We start from the raw sequence: 15,331 nt of genomic DNA, 5'->3' as shown, positions 1-15,331 counted from the left end.
AATAGACTGTCCTCATGGGGACCTGGGTTCTAAAACCTCTATGGATGCTATAGAGGGTTTTCGAGGGTTCAAAAAATTGATTTTGGCTTATTAATTTCTAGAATATCTCAAGAATATTATCCTAAATTTTCAAGTCGATACGAATAACAGTTTCAGAGATACAGCCTGTGGAAGTTGCGCGCTCCAAGTCATATATTGTTGTTACTCAAAACTCTAAACGCATTTTTTTCGAAACCGAAGACTTGTGACGACGAATACCGAACAAATCATGGAAAACATCGACTTAGACCGGCATGTGGCATCTCGTGACATCGCCCAGGAGATGAGAGTTAGCCACCAAACCATTTTAAACCATCTGCAGAAGGCTGGCATAATTTTACGCATAAAAACCTTCTAGACCGAATCAATGCCTGCGATATGCTGCTGAAACGGAACGAACTCGACGTTTAAAGTGAATGATGACTGGCGACGAAAAATGAATCACATATGACAATATTAAGCGAAAACGATCGTGGTCGAAAGCTGGTGAATCGTTCCAAACAGTGGCCAAGCCGGTATTGACGGCCAGGAAGGTTTTCTGTGTGTTTGGTGGAATTGGAAGGGAATCATCCACTATGAGATGCTCCCATATGGCCAGACGCTTAATTCTACCATCTACTGCGGACCGCTTGAAGTAGGTGATCTACCAGAAGCGTCCAGTATTGGTCAACAGGAAGCGGGTAGTATTCCACCAGGACAACGCCAGACCACACACTTCGTTGATGTCTCGTCAGAAGCTACGAGAGCTCGGATGGGAGGTTTTTGTCGCATCCACCATAAATCCCGGACATAGCGCCAAGTGATTGCCACCTGTTCCTGGCCGTGGCGAACGCCCTTGGTGGTGTAAAGTTGAACTCAAAAGAGGAGGGGGGCTTCTACGAGGGAGTTTTATGAAGTTGTCGTCTAGATGGAAACAGATTATCGGACGAAACGGCGCATTTTTGAACTAAATCCGATCACTGTAACACTGAATAAAGAGCAAAAAAGCGGAAGGGAGATATTTGTCAACCTTTTATAACGGGTGATTTTTTTGAGGTTAGGATTTTCATGCATTAGTATTTGACAGATCACGTGGGATTTCAGACATGGTGTCAAAGAGAAAGATGCTCAGTATGCTTTGACATTTCATCATGAATAGACTTACTAACGAGCAACGCTTGCAAATCATTGAATTTTATTACCAAAATCAGTGTTCGGTTCGAAATGTGTTTCGCGCTTTACGTCCGATTTATGGTCTACATAATCGACCAAGTGAGCAAACAATTAATGCGATTGTGACCAAGTTTCGCACTCAGTTTACTTTATTGGACATTAAACCAACCACACGAATGCGTACAGTGCGTACAGAAGAGAATATTGCGTCTGTTTCTGAGAGTGTGGCTGAAGACCGTGAAATGTCGATTCGTCGCCGTTCGCAGCAATTGGGTTTGTGTTATTCGACCACATGGAAGATTTTACGCAAAGATCTTGGTGTAAAACCGTATAAAATACAGCTCGTGCAAGAACTGAAGCCGAACGATCTGCCACAACGTCGAATTTTCAGTGAATGGGCCCTAGAAAAGTTGGCAGAAAATCCGCTTTTTTATCGACAAATTTTGTTCAGCGATGAGGCTCATTTCTGGTTGAATGGCTACGTAAATAAGCAAAATTGCCGCATTTGGGGTGAAGAGCAACCAGAAGCCGTTCAAGAACTGCCCATGCATCCCGAAAAATGCACTGTTTGGTGTGGTTTGTACGCTGGTGGAATCATTGGACCGTATTTTTTCAAAGATGCTGTTGGACGCAACGTTACGGTGAATGGCGATCGCTATCGTTCGATGCTAACAAACTTTTTGTTGCCAAAAATGGAAGAACTGAACTTGGTTGACATGTGGTTTCAACAAGATGGCGCTACATGCCACACAGCTCGCGATTCTATGGCCATTTTGAGGGAAAACTTCGGAGAACAATTCATCTCAAGAAATGGACCCGTAAGTTGGCCACCAAGATCATGCGATTTAACGCCTTTAGACTATTTTTTGTGGGGCTACGTCAAGTCTAAAGTCTACAGAAATAAGCCAGCAACTATTCCAGCTTTGGAAGACAACATTTCCGAAGAAATTCGGGCTATTCCGGCCGAAATGCTCGAAAAAGTTGCCCAAAATTGGACTTTCCGAATGGACCACCTAAGACGCAGCCGCGGTCAACATTTAAATGAAATTATCTTCAAAAAGTAAATGTCATGAACCAATCTAACGTTTCAAATAAAGAACCGATGAGATTTTGCAAATTTTATGCGTTTTTTTTTTTTAAAAAGTTATCAAGCTCTTAAAAAATCACCCTTTATAACCCTATGTCTAACTCGTTTAGATTTATAACTTACAAACAATCGTTATGTGAACAAATATATAATACTCCCTTTGCAACATGTTCCGAGAGTATAATAAAGTTAGGCTTGAGATATTCTTGATTAGGGATACGTCAGGTTGAATTCATTTCAATAGCTTATTAGCTCGACGTCGAATTAAAATATAAACGCTTATGAATTTATATTCTTTACATAATAATTTTATCACTAACACCACCAGATAACGGTATTCATAAATCAACGCCGTTGACGTTAAGCAAAATGCATTTAATGTCGACAACAAGCGACAGCCGCAGCAGTTGAGTGGCAAGCATTTGATCGATGATCATCGCCAACATTGGCAGTAAGCGTTACAGAGCAAAATACCGTTAGAAAAGCAACAACAACAGCACTGCCAAAAATGATTACGTACCATTTGATATTTTGACCGCCTACGGTACAAAAAGCGGCAAGTTGCAGTCGCAACCTGCGGAAAAAAGCGCGTTCAATTGGCGCCACTAAACGTGCATGGAAGCAGTGCGCAAAACCGTTAGACGCGCGCAGGTGAAGCGCCACAGTGTGGGAGCGGCAAGGCATAATGATGAATTGCTCGCATTTATAGCACACAGGCGAATGGGGTTTGTTGGCGGCAACAAGCGATTTTCGTGCAATCAAAAAGCGCTACTCTGGCTGGAGCGACTCACTGCCACAACAACAACAACAGCAGCAACAAAAAATCATACGCAAAACTATAATGCGTTAATTTAAAATTTTCTAGCGGCGCGTGACGCCAGCGATAAATGCAAATCGTGTAGCAGCCAAACACACACACGAATGAATATGGAAACAAGGGCGCCACAGCGGCAACATGATTCATAGTGGAGCTACAAAAAATGGCAACTCACCGCATGGTAATTTTTTCGCGGCGGCATTGGCGGCGGCGGCGAGGCAACCAATGGCGCATAAATTGCAACACGATTTACGCATTTACCGCACGCAGCTGCAACAACAACAACAATTACAGAAATATTGTTGGCGGGCGAATAAGGCAAAAAAAAATAATTGTTCCAATTGGCAACACGAGACGTCGATGTTGTTGTTGTTGTTGGCTCGAGTGCGCGCGCATGCGCACCTGTATTTTACATAGAGTCTCACTCAATTTAAAACCCCGCACATTCGCCTAAGCCGTAGGCGCGTCCCAACCCAACGGCAAGCAACCGTCGAGTGTATCTCGACTGTAGTCCCGCTTGGCGGTCGATATTCGCGTTCGCTAATGCTTTTTGCTGCAATTGATATTGTTCGCTGCATTCGCTGTTGTTGTTGTCATTGTATTTTGCATTAGCATTTGTAAGCATGTAACATTTGATACGCACTGCGCGCTCAGCATGTTAGCGTCGCTTACAAGTAATTACAAGCATGCGCCGCCGCCTTGGCAACTCTGGCCGCGAAACAACGGGGCGTCGAATAGGTAATGACCAAAGCGCTCGGTACTCACGATTTGATGAAGACAACGGTAAGTAGTAGTAATTCGCATAGTACGTGGACGAGCGTTCCGTTAATTATTGGCAGTTGGTGGTATGAAATTACCTCCCACCACGGGTGTGTCAAAATTTGGGTTCTGCCCAATTTTCCGGCTTGCAATTTTGACGAATATTGTGGTGTTCTGAGGGACTAAAAATATTTTCCTATATAGAGATATAAGGAGATCGCAGATAAATTAGCAAGGAGGCTCCGCATTCTTTTTGTAGGGACCATGTCTTAAATATGTAATACAGAGTTCGGATTTTTAGGGAGGGGTAACGTTTGGATGTTGAGCACATTGAAGAGCGGTAGAATCGTATAAACCAAAACTGTATAAACAATTTTTTTATTCGTTAGAAAGTTAAAAACTTAAAGCGACTCTCCCTTGAACTAAAGGTGTTTTCAATAGGGTAGCTACAAAAGTAGACTGTTAGGGTCAGCAAATGACGACATATTTTTACCCGCTCCTTCGACATTTCTCTTCAGTAAAATATACGATCATCATAGCAAGATATACGATCCAACAACGAGTCGAAATTATTAAAATTTACTACCGAAATTTGGAGTCAATTGCCTCAACTTTAAGGCTGAATAGCTTCGTTAATAAGCAAAATATGCGTTATTGATCAGGCAGCAATCCACACGTACTCCATGAGTCACAAAATACGGTTTGGTGTGGTTTATAGGCCGGCGGCGTCATTTGATCGTACTTCTTGCGTGATGATCAAGACCGGCACGTTACTGTGAATGGAAATCGCTACCGACTGGGATGATATGGACTTGGACAATATGTGGTTCCAACAGGACGAATCGAATTATTGAAAACCAAATTTGGAAATTGTTATCTCACGTAATGACCCAGTCAATTGGTCGCCTCGGTTGTGCGATTGACGCCGTTGGACTATTTCCTGTGAGGCTACGTCTAGTCTATGGTTTATGCCAACAAGTCAGCGACGATTGATGAACTTCGTACGAATTTCGAACGTGAAATTGCAGGATTTTAAACCCGTCGAAAAATGGTTCACAGTCTGGATTTCTGCAAGCGTCGATTTTCAACCAAGGTCATGCAAAAGAAATCGAGTTCCATACATAATGGCATGTACTTTCACAGAAATAAAGAAACTTGTGTAGCGCTCTTATTTAAAAACCCTTCACAAGAATGTGCATTTTAAAGTAGTTGAAACTGGGATCCTGTGTAGCAAAAATGCAGTACACTTCGAATATATCATTGCTGATACAAGTTTTTGATCAGACGGGTGGCTTAATAAGTTATAGTTATACACTTGGAATATGAACAAAACTGAAAAGACTCTCCAGGCTATTTTTCATTCAGAAAAATCTTCTGTTCTCCAAAGGCACTTTAACTCCATAACTTAAAAAAAAGGATAAAGTTTATATTAACAACAATGAATAGCTCAACCGTCAATGACTCGGGACATTTTGGTTCTCATCACAATATTCTTAATACATATTTAAGGATTTCATCGGTAAAGTATAGTAGTTCATGAATCGGTTTTAACTTTAACTTCGGAATAAACCTTTGGTGACCGATCATGTCAAAAAATGAACCTTTCAACTAACCACTGGTGCCATGCCATTTGACTCAGTTAGAGAACTCGTTGTGGAAGCATGTTAGGACAATAGTCTAGCCTGGTGAACCAGCTACGACTGACTAACATTCGAAGCGTTATTAGCGAGATAGACGGTCTGTGTTGCGTAAGTAAGTGGACCGACAGAGTGGGTCGTAAGCACGAAATTCTATTCAAATCATAAATATCATGAAATTTTTATTTTAAAAGTTCTAAAAACTCTTAAAGCACCCAATATGTACACATAAATATTATTATAGAAGAATTATCTTTATATCAAATGTAGTTTCAAGTGGCGATATTTAGCGCTCCGAGACATACGGCGTTTTTTATTTTGCCTACACTTGCCACAAATTGTGTTTAATTTTTTTGTTGTGCTTTTGCAATTTTTTTATTTGTCTGACTTGCTCAGAGAACGTGCAACGCCCCAGTAGGGGCCAGCTGTTTGGCAAGCGCAAGCAAAAAATTACAAAACTTTGAACTGTTTTAGCAAAAACAAAAATAAAATCAATTATATTTTTTATTTATGTGTACATATACACATTTATATATACATATTTATATTTACCACTTAGTATTTATGAACTAACATTTGAATTCTAAAAACCACACTGCCGTTGCAAAGCAAATAAAACAAAAACAGCGTGGCGAATGCAAAATTAAAACAAAAATTAAAAAAAAAAACAACAACAACAAAAATGTTGAATTGAAAACATTTACTAATAGTCGTGTTAAGTTATTTTAGTATTTCATATTGTTTTTGTAACACATTCACAGCCAACTGCAACGAATGCATGCTACAACAACAACAACAATAGCAAAAGCGAAACAACAATTAGACAGACAGAGCAACAATGCAAGCGCCACATTTAATACAGCTTGAACGATAATCGGTAAATCGTTGTTGTCATAGTCGCTTTGCTGTTGTTGTTGTTGTTGTTACATTGACTGCCACCGCTGCCAACAGCCACAGACCCCCATAATTAAAACATCAAAAATTTTGATCAGTAGCCAAGGCATGCCGCAACAGTCAGCCAACCAGCCCCCAACAACCTGACTAGCCAACAGCACCTAATACTCAATGACCACACCAACAACAGCAGCAACAACAATAATAACAATTGCAAAAAATTGCAATAATTGCAGAGAGTCATACGTATGCAGTTAGACAATTGTCGCATAGTTTTATTGCAGCTGTGCGCCATTCTTAAGTGGTGAATGTGCGGCGGCAAATGGGAAATAAGTCAACAATTTGTGATGCATTTTTCGACGAATTCTCAGGTGAATTGTGTTGCCACGAAGACTGCGAGCGTATAATATATGTACATGCATACTTGCATATATGTTTGCTTTGAATTTCAATTAAATAAGTGATTAATTGGTTGAGTTTATGGGTATTATGCAAAGTCATTGTGAATTAAATGATACAAGAAATTTAATATTTAATTAAATAAGTTGTTAATTAAAAATACATTTTTTTTTTCTGGTTTAAATTTTGACATAAGTTCTTGCTTGCATCAGATTTGCTTAAAATATACTGTAAGACTGTTAACAGAGGAAAGGTTTTTCTATCTGTTCTGTATTATTTTCTCTCTCTCTCCTATTACTGTACTACTCTCGCTCACTCCCCACCGCTGTTTCTCCAATCCAATCCAAGTATCGGTTTCGTAATCTTGAGATTTTCCTTTTCAAAAGGGACGCTACAAAAGTAGACCGATAGGAGCAGCAAACGACGCCATATTTTTTGCAGCTCTTTTGACATTTCTCTTCAGTAAGGTTTGCCATTTCATTATTGAAAGATATACGATCCAACAACGAGTCGAAATTATTAAAATTTACTACCGAAATTCGGAGTCAGTGGCCTCAACTTTAAGAGCGCTACGTCCAATTGATGGTCGTCATAATCGTTATGTCTGACCGCTCAATGATAACCGAATATTTTTGACCCGAATGACATGGACTTGGATAATATGTGCTTCTAACAGGTCGGCGCCGCAACCCACACAGCGAACGTCACATTAGATTTATTGAAAACCAAGTTTGGTGAACGTGTTATCTCCACCGTGGCCATGGGATTTGACGCCGTTAGACTATTTCCTGTGGGGCTACGTCAAGTCTATGCCAACAACTCAGCGACGTTTGATGAACTTCGTACGAATATCAAATGCGAAATGCAGCAATAACAGTCGAATAATGCTTGAAAACAGTCGAAAACTGGGTTCAGCGTCTGGACAGCGTCTGCAAACGTTCCCGTTGTGGCCATGCAAAAAAAATCAATTTCCATACATAATGACATCGAATGTACTTTCACAGGAATAAAGAATTTCATTGATATCCCAAATCGTTTTTGTTTTACTTAAAAAACTTTTGTAGAGCTTTTACTGAAAACCCCTTTAAATCCGGGGTCCATGTTTTACGATCAAAAACACCGATATCAGCAATTTATTTAACGTTTCATTGCGGTATCCGAGACAATTCACACTTTAAAACTTGAACGTAACTTGATATACCTTCATCCGCCTACTCGAAGTAATCAAAATATTTAATGATTTACCTAAGATGATTCTTATATTTCCCCCAGACAATGTCCAGGTTTTCGGAGATTCTTTGTGAAAATAAAGAATAAAACTGAACTGATTCGTCATAGCATAACCTTAGTTGAGGTTAATGTAAGAGCTAACCTAAGAAAATATCACTTATGAATCCGCAAGCTACCTCCTTGTAAATATGAAAAAAGTATCTGATGTATAGAAAACACCTCCTAAAGTTTGAGCCAGTCCTCTCGGCAGTGTGGTTCAAATGACAAATCAACAGAAAATGTATATAAATTATTCATAAACCTTAGAGAACGGTAGTGAAGTCATAGTTCTTGGTAGAGTATGAATCTGTAACCATACCGATTACCATACCGGTAAAATTAAGCTGTCCTATTGAAACTGAGCGACCTATGGAACTACTATAGCAATCGTGAAAAATGTCTAAAATGTCTCATGTTTCTAACCGACGTGGCCAAGATACTTGAGATCCAATTGTTTCTAAACTAGACTGTGCTTCTAGCGAAGTTCGAAGTCGACATTAAGCGAAAGAGATCCATCATTTTCGTTTTAATAGAGTCTAGAGTCAAATGGAATTCCAGTGGGTTTTTAATTGTCAAAAATGCTTGGAAATATCTCTAAAATAACCATTTCCCTGCAATACAACGAGCTTTATAAACATTAGATTCTGGCTTTACCATCAACTAGACTCCAAAATTTTGAAGTAGTCGTAGAAGTGATCGATTTTTACGCCAACACACTCAACAGTTGGCACAAAAATCCGTTCTGTTAGCAAATATTGCAGCAAAACCTCACAAACCGCTGTCAATGTGCCCTAAAGTCATTCGCCGTTTGGTCATTAGCCTTGAAGGCGATGACATGTAACTACTGACCAGCGGTTTCCCATGAAAATCTGATTATTGCGCGCATCACTAAGGGACATTCAACCGACCGTGGCAACAATAGCCTAGCAGCTGAGTTTGTCACAGCGTTTTTGCTATTGTTTTTGTGATTTTTTTTGCACTTGTTGCTAATAAAATTTGTTAATTACAAACGGCAATGAAAGCAGCAAAAAGCAATATAAAGAGCGCATGAAGACGAAGGTGACAAATTGCAAACTCCGAAGATAAAGGCAAGGGAGCGGGAAAGAGGCGAGTGACAGTTATTGAAACAAAAAAACACAAAAAATATAATTATTAAAGCAACATTTAGGAACAACAGTTATGCAATGCAGCGCTATTACACATACATATGTACTTATGCACCAAATTGTGTTGCAAGCAGCCATGAGGGAGGGTGTGAAGAGTTCGCCACGAGGAAGTCAACGTAGAATATGGCCAAAACGAATGGCTGTTGGTGGCGAATGGATAGCATTTAAAGCTATATCGTAGCAAAGACAATGCGCCGCTACATTAGCAATATGAAAGTTGCACCTGCAAACTGCAGCAACGGTGGCAAAGAGAACCTGTGATGGTAGAATTCTCGTTCGTTTTCTTCTATAGATTTCTGCTTACCAATTGCAATAAGTCAATGTTTGTCGCGCCGTAGTCAGGTGATTGTGCGCCCATAACTGTGACTTCGTGTTTGTTGCCACACCACAGCCAGCCACACAACCACAACTGTTGCCACAGCGTTTGGCATTGTTAGTGGCACCTCGGCGAACTTTCAGGTGTTAATAAGGCTGATGGTGGGAAAAAGATGAGCTGTTGGTGCAACAATGCGGCGCCAACAACAACAAGAACAATGTGTATGCGCCGCTGCCACCAGCTGAGTCAAGCCACTGCATTTGCCTCGAAGCGGCGCTTATAGCCATTGTCTGCTTCTTATTCCATTGGCTTGCGGCTTGGCGTGACTTTTGACTCTTCTTGCTGCTGCTATGGTTGTTGTTGTGGCTTTGTGTTTTTGTTGCCGCTATCAGTCGCCTAAAGTACCAATAATTGTTTGCTAATGCTGCAGGCATTCCTCTTCGGTTGCCTGGCTGGCAGCAACACAAATTCTAGCGACAACAATGGCTTCATTATCATTATCGTTGTCATTATTAACGTCATTATAAATTGAAAAATATTATATATATGTGTATTTACATTTATTACAGGTGTGTGGCATGCATCTGCATCACAACTGCGGAAGCAAAACGCTCAACACACGGCTGGCAGTACACATGGCTGGTTTTCTCCTCTGTTACCTGTTGGCGCTGCTTAACTAACAGGCGTCAAACAGGAGTTGTCTATTGGCTCCTAGCTAATGCGACAACTTTACCGTTAATTAGAATTTATTATAAGATAAAAAATTTTAAGGATGAGCTCATACTATCGACTAGAGATTTGGGTTAGGATTTCTTCGCAGATTTTCATTTCTTTTGGAGATATCGCGGTATAGACCTTATAAAGGGGTTTTCAATAGGGTAGCTACAAAAGTAGATCGAAAGGGACAGCAAACGATGCCATATTTTTATCCGATCTTTTGACAATTCGCTTCAGTAAGGTTTGCCATTTCATCATGGAGAGATCCAATAACGAGTAGAATTTATCATATAAATATATCCATGAGGCTCATGGGCCGACGGCGTCATTGGGCCGTACTTCTTCCGTGATGAGCAAGACCGGCACGTTACTGTGAATGAAAATCGCTACCGAATTGGATGATATGGTCTTGGACAATATATGGTTCCAACAAAGACGACGCGTCGTCGCGACGCCAGAATCCCCTCAGCGAATGTCACAATCGATTTATTGAAAATCAAGTTTGATGAATGTGTTACCTCACAAAATGGCCCAGTCGATTGGTGCCATTTGACGTTGTTAGACTATTTCCTGTGGAGCTACGTTAAGCCTATGGTCTATACCAACAAGCCAGCGACAATTGCTAAACTTTGTAGGAATATCGAACGTAAAATTGCAGCAGTCTCGGCGGATTTATGCTTCAAAACCGTTGAAAATTGGGTTCAGCGTCTGGACTTCTGCGTGCCCGTGGTGGCCATTCAAAAGAAACCGAGTTCCATACATGACATCGAATGTACTTTTACAACAATAATGAATATAATTGATATTCCAAACCGTTAAAAAAAACGTTTGTAGTACTCTTGTTGAAAAACTCTTTAGAAGGGAATCCATAGAAAGTAAGATTGAAGAGATCATCATCATTTATCATTTATATCATTTATCTCTTGTGTCTAAAATGCCTCGTTTATTTTAGTTGTCAAAGTTGAAATAATGAAAACTCTAATAACGATGCATTCTTGAATAGATGAACCGATGAACACCCAACTAATGAAAACTTGTATATCAACTACTTTAAATAAACTTAGATTCTCTCTGATCTTAATAATGGATTTTTGGTTAGATCGGCTTTTTTACTACTTTGCACTGATCAACAGTTAGGTGTTCCTTTCTTTACTTCATTTCATGCAAGGAAGAATTAAATAAATCTGTTTCAATAGCCTAAATTCATCACTGAGGATTCAGAGCAATATATAATCGACAATACGTGACTAGAATCCGTCTATGAACTGTGATTCTCACTGTGAATGTTCGAGAGCTAAAAGCTGGAAGCTGAGAGCAGCTTTTCGTTATGCTGACGTACTTTTCTAACCTGTACACATTCCTAGTACCTAAGAACGAAGTGAATCAAAAGGTGTATAAAGTCTGAGCATAAATTCAATGGTGATCTCTTAACGGTATTCTGGATCATTACCCATAGGATTTAGGGTCTAAAATTTCCTCTCCGAAAGATATAAGATACTTATATAATATAAGTTCCTAAATGTGATAATCCACAAACAATCACTTAGAAAGGCTTTTGAGTTTGTTCGGACTTTCTTAATAATTAATATTACGTATTGAATTCCAAATCGTCAGTTAAAACATAATAAATATTAGTCGTCGAATTCCAAAGCTCAGTCACACAAAATATTTTAGATTCAACACTTTTCTCGTTAACTTGTCTTTTCGTCAGAGAAAAGAGCGGTGAAGACACCTAAATACTTCGAAATGTTCGAGGAAAATTCCTTAAATTGAAAAAATTCCAATTTTGAGTGTATTTATTCCTAAAATAGATATGTAGATTACTGTCTATGTGAGAGTGTTCCACAAGTTCATTTCTGCAAAAAAAATATACTGGGCAGACCTTAGCATCGATAGACGGCTGCTTTTAGAAAAATCTATATTTTTGTCGACAAGATAATGGGATTTAACAAAGATTCTTTGGGTATAGTACCGAAGTCATAGGAAGATCATGTCGTCGGCGGAAAGAACTCTCCAATTTATGAACTACTAATAATTTCGATTGGTTACTTAAAATTGAGACACCTTTCAAGTTTTTAAAGTTTTGAGGATAGAGGAACTCCACGTGACAGTTATGCCAATAAATAAAACCCTGCTGCAATTCTCTTCCACCTTACACACTTTAGCATGCCTTGCAATTATTCAATAAGCGGTTTTATCTTGCAAACTGAAAATATTATCGACCAAAGTTATGTCCACAAATTAACCGCTTTCCGATACTCCCCCATCAGGTTTACGGTGTGTGTCGTGTGGCAATTGGCACAGTTGCTGACAGCAAGCAGGTGGACTAGCCGCTATCGGCGACATCGATCAGAGCCAAAGTGAGTTCTAAAAGTTGTTGTCGTTGTTCATGTGGTTGTTGTTGTTGTTGCTGTTGTGGTTTCCGCGCAATGCGACAACAACGCCATTACAAATTGAATGCCGCATTGTCGAGATAGACTTGATAGTTTTTACTAGCGCTCGAACACTTGTCGGCGCGAACGCCAGCAACTAATCAGCGAGTGCCACATGAGGCATATACAAAGCAAAAAAATAAATAAAAATGCAGCAATTTTATAGAAATAAAAAAAATTTAGTTGGTAAGCGTCTGTTGAACGCAGCTGTGGCAGCAATTGCCGTTTGCGCGATAAAAGTGGTCAAATGAGTTGAAAGTTGTTGTTGGTGGCGGCAAGTGTTTTCCATTCCAATTTTGTTGAGTTGATTACGTTTTTTTTCTCAATTTTTCTCCATTTGGCGCTCAAGTAACCCACACGCTTGGCGTCGGCGACGCGTCGTGTGGCAAGCAAGCAATACGCGTATATGGCGCACACGTGCAACCAGCAATGTGGAGAAACAATTCCGTTAGCAATTAAAAATTGCAAATGACGTTCGAGCGTTCGTGAGCGTCTTGCTTGCTGGCGTTGTTGTTGTTGTTGTTGCTTTTTACTTGTGTTGCACTTGCTACGTACGCCGCCTAGCAATTTTCACTTTAACGCGCCAACAAAATATTGCTGCAAACTTGTGATTGCCAACTTGGTGGCGGCGTTGGCGCACAGCTTTGCTGCATGCCACATACATAATTATCAAGCATTGTAGTGTGTGTTGCATATACGATATATTTGGGGTTTTGATTGCGCCAAATTTGCAGCGATTTCCTCGTGTTGTTGTTGTTGCTATGTTAATATTAAACGGTTGCAGTGCTGTTGTTGTATTCATTTTTGTTGCTACAATTTTTTTTGCATTGCTTGTGTTGTTGTTGCTGGTTTATTTGCTTCCAGACAGAGATTTGGTCAAGCAATTTATGTTGTTGTTGTTGTAATTGTTGTAGCAATATTTTATGTTGTTGATTTTAAAGTAACATTGCAACTATATAATAATAAAGATTTGTGTTGTTGTTGTTACAACACTTGTTGTTGTTGTTGTAATTATTTGGTAGCTAAAATATTTATTGTTGTTGCTTTTTAGTGTGATAACTTCACTATATAAATATTTTGTGGCAGTAATTGTTGTTGTTGTAGCACCACTTGTTGTTGTTGTAATTTCTATAGCAATTTTATTTTTATTTGTTGGTTCATTGCCATGTTGCAAGTGTGCCAGCAGCTGCTGTTACTACTAAATTGTTTGTCTCTTAGTGGTGGTTGTTGTTGTTGTAATCACTGTCGCCATCACACACGTGCTGCGTGACTAGTTAGCACTGATCCAGTTTTCACGTTACGCGCCATCACCAAAGTCATCAATATTTTTAACAGCAACCAGCCACCAACAACAGCAACACATACATATGTACATACATACATACTTGCAACATGCATTTGTGCATTTTCATGCAATTTATTGCAGCTGCATACCCGTTAGAAATGCTAATATTGCAACAACTCCAACTGACTATTTCATGTTGCCGCAGGTTGCACTCATCCGCGTTAGCGCAGCTGTTCGACGATTGTCCGCCATCGTCGTCGTCGTAGAAAGTAGTGAGACATGCCACCCAACTGGCTTGTTGCCACATTTGGTTACTAAGCGGCGGCGCATATTTCTGCAACGCAACGTGCAACGACATCCGCCAACAAGCACTAACAATGGAAAGCTTTTCATCAAATCTTTTGTGGCAACAACATGCCACAGCAAGCACTGTGTGCCGCAAGCGTAATTTGGCACGCTCGCTTTTATGACGTCGTAACTCTGTCGTTGACCTAGAAACCATGTAATGACGTGAAACTGCGTAATTACGTTGCTTTTTACGGGTGAATGTGGCATGTGGCAAACACAAATGTAGGTATGTGGAAAAGTTAGTTTTTCGCGGCAGTTGTGATGCGTTGCAAGAATTTGCGCGAAATTTTCATTTTTGTCAAGGCAGAATAACAAAACAACAACAACGCAGCCGTAAAAATGCTTGCACACGTGTGCTAACGCGCAATCCTGCCTGTCACAGCGCTTCCACCCAGCTGCCACTCGTCTGCAGCCCCTACCAGCCCAGCGCCTTGCCACATGCGCACACACAAACACTCCATGTATGCAACAACAACTTTACAACTTCAGCTGGCTAACTGTCGCTTGCTACGGCGCTTCCATCCGCGCAGCTGTAACGCACAACTTTTGCGCCCGTTGCAAGTACGCGTCTGCCTTTGTATGCGCACATGTGCGGCAAGTAAATGTTGCACGACGGTATGGCGCACTGCTGTGTCGCATATGCCACCGCAAGGACACTCATTTCTACTCGCAACTTTCCACCCCTTGCGCGGCGCAGCGCCACTCGGGACGGCAACAACGCTCTTGTCGCTTGCTTCAAGCGCTGACGGCTGGCGTTGCATATGCGCAATTACCGCTACTTCTTCAATATATACAAATATGTACCTACATGTGTTATTAGCGCTTGCTTGCCGTCGCCACATTTGTTGCAACTGTGTGACACATGCATTGCAGTTGGCTTTTATGGCTTCCTACATACAGATACATACAACCTCACGCACATAGACAAATGTGTTGTTGTTCACGGTGCGCCACCTTCATTGCCTTGTCGCGGATTTGTTTTGTGGCATTTGTCGTAAATATTTTCCACATATG

The sequence above is a fragment of the Zeugodacus cucurbitae genome, chromosome 4 (assembly GCF_028554725.1).
Source record: "Zeugodacus cucurbitae isolate PBARC_wt_2022May chromosome 4, idZeuCucr1.2, whole genome shotgun sequence".
Classification (NCBI taxonomy): Eukaryota; Metazoa; Arthropoda; class Insecta; order Diptera; family Tephritidae; genus Zeugodacus; species Zeugodacus cucurbitae.
The sequence above is the reverse complement of the archived record's forward strand: the minus strand, read 5'-3'. Positions refer to the sequence as shown.